Source organism: Elephantulus edwardii, unplaced genomic scaffold (assembly GCF_000299155.1).
Source record: "Elephantulus edwardii isolate Elephantulus edwardi_28Jun2011 unplaced genomic scaffold, EleEdw1.0 scaffold00013, whole genome shotgun sequence".
Classification (NCBI taxonomy): domain Eukaryota; kingdom Metazoa; phylum Chordata; class Mammalia; order Macroscelidea; family Macroscelididae; genus Elephantulus; species Elephantulus edwardii.
This window is the reverse complement of record NW_006399763.1, coordinates 24,724,465-24,731,974: the sequence shown is the minus strand read 5'-3', so window position 1 is coordinate 24,731,974 and position 7,510 is coordinate 24,724,465.

Genomic DNA, 7,510 nt, shown 5'->3' with positions numbered 1-7,510 from the left:
GGCCCAGTGATTAGAATATTTGTCTTCTTGACATTGAGCCTCAATCCATATTGGAGGCTGCAGGCCTTGACCCTCTGCAGCAAGCTCTTCAGTTTCAGCAAACAGGGTTGTGTCATCTGCATAATGCAGGTTGTTGATGAATCTTCCACCAATCCTGACACCACACTTCTCTTATAGGAAGAATAAATTTTTAATTGGAAATCCCAGAACATTTGATTGTGCTTATGTGAAACCTATACTTAGACCAGGAGGCTGTCTTCAGAACAGAGCAAAGAAACACTGCATGTCAGGGAAGTGTCCTATCTTCATAATTTTTTAATCCATACACAGAACAGATCCAGGAGACTGTATTCTATGAGGATGAGTGCAGTATCAGGATTGGAGGAAGACTCATCAACAACCTGCATTATGCAGATGGCACAACGCTGCTTGCTAAAATTGATTAGGACATTAAGCTCTTGCTGCAGAAGGTCAAGGACTGAAGCCTTTAATAAGGATTGAAGCTCAACATCAAGAAAAGAAAAAATTCTCACTGCTGGGCTGATTGGCTGCATTATGATAGACAGTGAAGAGACTGAGATTGTTAACAGCTTTAGTTTGTTGGCTACATAATCAACACTCTTGGTACCAGCAACCAAGAAATAAAAAGACTAATTGCATTGGGAAAGTCTGATGTTAAGGACCTCTCCAGAGTACTGAAGAATAATGACATCAGTCTGGAGACTAAGGTGTGCCTTATCCAGGCCATAGACATTACAATTACTTGCTATGCATCAGAAAGCTGTACAATGACTAGGGATAACAGAAAAAGAATTGATGACTTTGAGCTGAGGTGCTGGAGAAAAGTATAGAATATGCTATGTACTGCCAGGAGAACAAGCAGGTTCATCTTGCATAGGGTGAAACCGAGTTGCTCCTGGGAGGTAAGGATTCTAAGGCTTCATCTGACACACTTGGGACATGTTTCAAGGAGGGACCAGACCTTGGAGAAGGACATCATGCTTGGAAGGGTGGAGGAATAGCACAAGAGAGGAAGACCCTCGATGAGATGGATTTATTCAGTGATTGAGTGAGTAGATGTGTCAGAGACAATAAGGTTGGCAAAGGATAGAGCAGTTTTCAGGGCTATTATCCATAGGGTAGCAATTATTGACAAGCAACTCGATGGAACATAACAACAATAAACGTATCATGGATAGAAAGAATACAGTTGCTGGGGAAGTTGGTCTCCAGCTGCTTGGAGGACCAACAGCATCAAGGACAATTACAAACTTTAGAAGAGGTGGGCACAGGCAGAAGAGATTCTTACCAGGTGACAAGCTATACTTGAGAGGGCTAAGGTTGTGTGTGGCCCTGGCCCCTCAATCTAAAATTGGATAGAGAAAGTAAAGCCATGAGGAAGTTGAAGTGTCTCTGACTACAATGAGCACCAGCAGGACCAAAGCATATTACATAGAATAGTTGGGTACAAGCATGGGGATAGTCCCACCAGGCTATTTGTGAGACCTGAGAGGGCAATTGCTTGCCTCAGCTCCACATCAGATAGAGACGTTCCTGGAGATATTGTTCTCCAGCTACTCTGCACACCAGTACAATGAAGGATAATTATAAACCTTAGAAGAGATGGGCAGCACTAAGGTGAGATTCTCACTAGAGTGCACTACAGTCCAGAGAGAAGTTGAAAGACTTTAGGTAAGGTGAGATTTCCTATTATGCCAGACAATTCCACTGCCCAATAAAGGGAATATTTAAGTCTACAACTAAACAATAAAATGGTAAATATAAAGAACTGTCAACAACACACACAAACACAATAGAAATGACCTAACACATACTAAAAAATAAAGAAAAAACAAAGAAACAAACAAAAACCCTTTCACACAATGTCAAAAAGCAGCAGTAGCTTCAAACACTGTGACAAAAAAAAGCCTTCTCCATGAATAACCCAAAGACAGACAGATGAAATCTATTGATACAGGGTCATATGAACAGCTACAGAAGAAGGTACAAATCATAGAAGAAATAACAGAAGTCGTAAATCAAGCATATAACTTAAAGACAGAGAACAAGAAGAAATATGTTGACACAGTTATATGAACCATTATGAACAGAAGGTGCAAATGGCTGAAGAAAGAATGGAAACAATAAGGAAAGCAAATATTCCACATACAGGGAACCAGAAATAAAATGTCTTGACAAAGAATATGAAGAACTACAGAAGAAATTGCAAAGGATGAAACAAAAAAAATGAAGATCTAAGTGAAAAGGTATACAAACGTAAAAAAAAAAAATTACAAGTCAGAGATTAAAGCTATCATGGTACTGGAAATAACAGAAATGCATGAATATGCAGTACAGAATATGAAGACCAAAATGACAAATGTTTCCAATATGCTAGAAGGGGGGAAAGGCAGAACAGAAGAGATAGAACAGAGCATCAGTGAGCTGGAAGACAAGAATCTCAATGGTAACATATCAGAAGAAAAATAAGAGAGGACATGGAAGGAAAATGAAGAAAAAGCAAGAATCATGTGGGGTAATATCAAATGAAACAACATATGAATGATGGGAAATCCAAAACACAAAAAGGGTAGGGCAAGTATGGAGAAAATTGTGGAAGAGAGTACAAGAGAACTTCCTAGGTATCATGAAAAATGAGAAAACATATATATTCAAAAGTTCAGTGAACCCCAAAGATATTAGACCCCAAAAGAAGAACATCAAGAGATATCGTAGTAAAGTTCTCCAAAATCAAAGCTACAGATAAAATACCAAAAGTAGTAAGAGAAAAATAAAGAGTCACCTGTAAAGGAGGATCAATTAAATTAAGTTCTAATTTGTTAGCAGAAACAATGAAATCAAGAAAACAACAGGATGGCTATATAAAATAATTTCCAGCTGAGGTTCCTGTACTCAGAAAATCTTTCTAGTAAATATAAAGGAGAATTTAATTCATTTGTAGAAAAAGGAGAACTTAAGAAACTTGTGAAGATAAAAACAACTCTACAAGGATTTGTAAGGGAAGTCCCTCACACTGAGAAATCAAAGCAAAGTAAATGGCCCACAGTAACCAAAACCATCAGAAAAAAGAAACACAGAAAAATAGTAGTAATAAGACTTGGCATGTCTATAATCACATTTAATGTGAATGACTTAAATGCCTCAATCAAGAGAAAAACAGTAGTAGGATGGACTTTCAGAAAAAACCAAACAAACCCCAACCAAATATATCAATATGTTACCTACCAGAGGCACATCTAAGAAACAAGAAAAATACAGATTGAAAATCAAAGAGTGAGAACATGCCAAGCAAATGGCACCACCAAAAAGGAGGAGTGGAAATATTAATCTCACATAGAATACTATTCAGGATGAAAATCACTATAAAAGATAAGGAAGGGCATTATATAATGTAAGGGATGATAGATCAAGAAAACATAACCTTGGTCAACTTTTACCCAACAAAGGATGTTTGTTGTTGTTGTTCATTGCCATCAAGTCAAGCACAACCCATGATCAAAAGACCTCAAAAATTTCTATAACTATTGTCATTTCTCCAAGTTCATAGAGTTTCCAGAGGAATGTTGTTTAGGAAGTGGATGCCACTCATGCTTCCACACATGTCCTAAACTGGGAGCTCCACAAAACACTTCCACCATGGGCAATTGTTTTGGCATTCAATACCCCAATGGCTCAAGGTTCAGCATCACAGTAAACCCAGATTACCTCAGTACAGCAAATTGATAGACTGGCAAAATATATAAAACAAAACAATGGTTAACAGAATGGAATAAAAAAATAGACAGCACCATAATAATGGTAGAAGACTTTAACACATCACTCTCACCAAAGCATAAGTGAACTCAAAAGAAACTTTATAATTATGCCAAAGGTATAAACTATATAATTAGCCAATTTGAACTTTTAGGTGTATTCACCTAACTAAATATCAATTTGCTTTCTTCTCAAGTACATATGCTATGTTCTCTAGAATTGATCATATATTAGGACACAAAGAAAACCTCAATACATTTTTAAAAATTGTTTAAATAATACAAAGAATCTTTTTAGACAACAATGCCTTAAAACTAGAAATTAACAATAAGAGGGTAAAGCTTACAAATCCACCTATGTAGAAGCTAAATGTCACCATGTTAGAACATGATTGGATTATTGAACAAAAATAAAAATGACATAAAACCTGTTCTTTGAAACAAATGATAATGAAAATACAACATGCCAAAACTTCTGGAATACAGCCCTCAGGGGGCAGTTCATAGCAACAGGCAAACACATTAATAAGGAAGGAAGAGGGGGAAAAATAACCTAATTTTACACTTCCATCAAATAGATAAAAACAATCTAACTCCAAAACATCTAGAAGAAAACAAATTTTAAGAATAAGAACTGAAATTAATGAAACAGAAAAAAAATGAAACAATCAACATGAACAGGAGCTGGCTCTTCAAAAGAATCAATAAAATAGACAAACAACCGGCACAGTTAACAAGAGAAAAGAAAGATAAGACAAAAATAACTAAAATAAGAAATTCTATCAATATCATCACAATAGAAGCAGATGAAATTAAATTAATAATGTCAGAATATTATGAAAAACTTTACTTTGACAAATTATAAAACCTAGAGGAAATAGAAATTCACACCTTATCCAGATTGACATGGACAGATGTAGAACACTTGAATAGACCCATCACAAAAGAATAAATTGAGCAGATCATAAAAAAAAAAAAATTCTCTCTAAAAAATATCTTGGCCCAGATGGCTTCATGGCTCAATTCTACCAAACACTCAGACATCTATTACCAATTCTACTTATATTATTAAAAAATAATAAAATAGAGAAGAAACATGGCCAGAGTCATTCTATGAAGCAAGCATAACCCTAGCATCAAAACCGTGCCACAACACTACCAAAAAAGAAAGCAGCAGACCAGTATCTCTCATAAGGATAGAGGCAAAAATCCTTAAAAAATCTTGGGCAATAGAATTCAACAGCATATCAAAAAAATAATTCAAGTGGAACTCATAACAAGTATGCAAGGATGACTCTACATAAGAAAAACAACCAACATAATTTATCACATTGACAAAGCATATTACAAGAACCACATGATCTTGCCAATTAATGTAGAAAAGGCCTTAAAAAATTTCAACACTCCTTCCTAATCACAACTCAGGAATATAAAAATAGAGAAAAGTATATATGCAGTACAAATAACAAAAAGAATTATCAATCTTGCTAACAGGGAACAGAAAAGGATGTCCACTTTCACTACTCTTATTTATTATTGAATTGAAAGTACTTGCTAGGGCAATACAATGAGAAAAGGAAATAAGAGCCATTTAAATTGACAAAGAGGTGGTAAAACTATTGTTAAATACAGACAGTATGAGCAGGAGTGGCATCCACTTCTTGAAACTCTATGAACTTTGAAAAATGATGATAAACATAGAAAGGCATCAGGTATTTTGTTCATAGGCATGCTACAAGACATGTTTCGGTTGACAGCAATTGACAACAAGAATTCAAGAAAAACATTGTTAGACCTAGTAGGTCAATTCAGTAGATAGCAGGATACAAGATCAATACACAAAAATCAGTGGAATTGCTCTACAATAATAAAGGAAGCACCAATAAGGGGGGCGGGGGAATGAAAAAGCAATACTATTTACAATGTTGTTGTTATGTGCCCTGAAGTAAACCATGACTCAGTGTGACTCTATGCACTATAGCTCTGAATGTTTATCTATCCTGAACCAATTTCACTGTCTCTGGCACACCTAACTCCATTACCACAGTAACTGTGTCAATCCATCTCATCCATTGTCTTCCCACCCTTCCAAGTATGATGTTCTTCTCCAAAGACTGGTCCTTCTGGCAACATGCTCAAAGTATGAAAGATGGAGCTTCAGAATTGTTGCCTTCAAGGAGCAACTTAATTTCACCCTCTGCAGAACAAACCTGTTAGTTCTCTTGGAAATCCATAGAATGTTCAAAATTCTTCTCCAGCACCACTTGAGAACTCAAAGGCAACATCTACAATAGCCAATCACAAATTAAGATACTTGAGAATCAACCTAACTAGAGGCACAAATAACCTATAGAAAGAAAACTTCAAAATACTCTTGGGTGAAACAGTAAGATACCTAAATAAATATGTAAATATCTCCTGTACACGAATAGGAAGGATCAATATAGTGAAAATGACAATCCTACCCAAAGCTGTATGTTTAATGCAATCCCAACATAGATTTCATGCATTCTACATCCTCTATAACACTGTCCAATTTTCTTGTATTCATACTTCTTACTTTGTACGTACCAATCACAAGTGCCTGAAACTGTTCCTCTTCATTTGTGTACCAATCACAAGTGCCTGAAACTGTTCCTCTTCATTTGTGTTTCCAAGAATAAGCTCTCAGCCTCCAGTACCATATCTACTGGTCAAAGTGTGTTCTATTGTTTATAAGACTTTTAAAGGCTTGTTATTTCACGAGTGGAGGTCTAATCCTTCTTCCTAGTCTATCTTAATTTAGATGCTCAGCTTTGGTATAATATATGACAGATAATAATTTTACAAAAAACAAAATTCAGTGTTGTCTCCACCATCCACTCAGTGTGAGTACAGTGAGAAAGGCCGACTTGAGTACTCCCTGCACACAAATTGAAATTACTTAAGTTGGCATGGCTGATCTCATGCAACCCCAGAGACAAAGGTTTCAGAAGAGAAGGAACCATCTGGTGACTCTCTTCGCCAGAGCCAGCACTTTAGGTTCATGCAACGGAAAGAAGGAACAAGGAACTGAATTTCCCTGGGGAAATGTCCCTCCATTTGAGATCAGTGCCTCCACCACTTCAGGACCAACCCAGGTGCTAAACAGGACAAGCAAGTTTTGGACAGAAAGCTACAAGCAGAGAAAGAATTTTTCAGCTTGCATAACGAGATGCAAGAAAGAGAGCTGACCTGAAACATTCTTGGACAGAAACTGCTCAACGGGATCCCCAGTCTCACACCACTCAGCCACTCTGAAGATGAAAGAGGACAATAAAGTTTAGAAGAGGGGAGCAAATAAGGCAAAATTCCTGAAGGGCTGTATTGTAAATGTTAAGAAAGACAAATTTTCCCAGAAAGGACTTTCAGTAGAGTAAGTGATTTACCCCATAGATTGAATATTTTAAGCTGGCAACTAATCAATAACCTAATAAAGATAAGCACTACCAACAATTTATGTCAACACTAGAGAAGAGGCTTCACACTTAACAAGAAAAACATCACCTTATGTGAAGAAAACAGCAGGGAGCTATAAACGCTATGAAAAGGAAAATTAAGCTTGTATAAACAAACAAAACAAAAACCAACAACAACAAAAAAACCCACAAAACAACAAACAGAGTATACTGCAGATGCCATGAATACCACAAAACGAAGAATGTAGAAGATGCATATTGATACAGAGATTATGGAAGAAAATACAAATAATGGAAGAA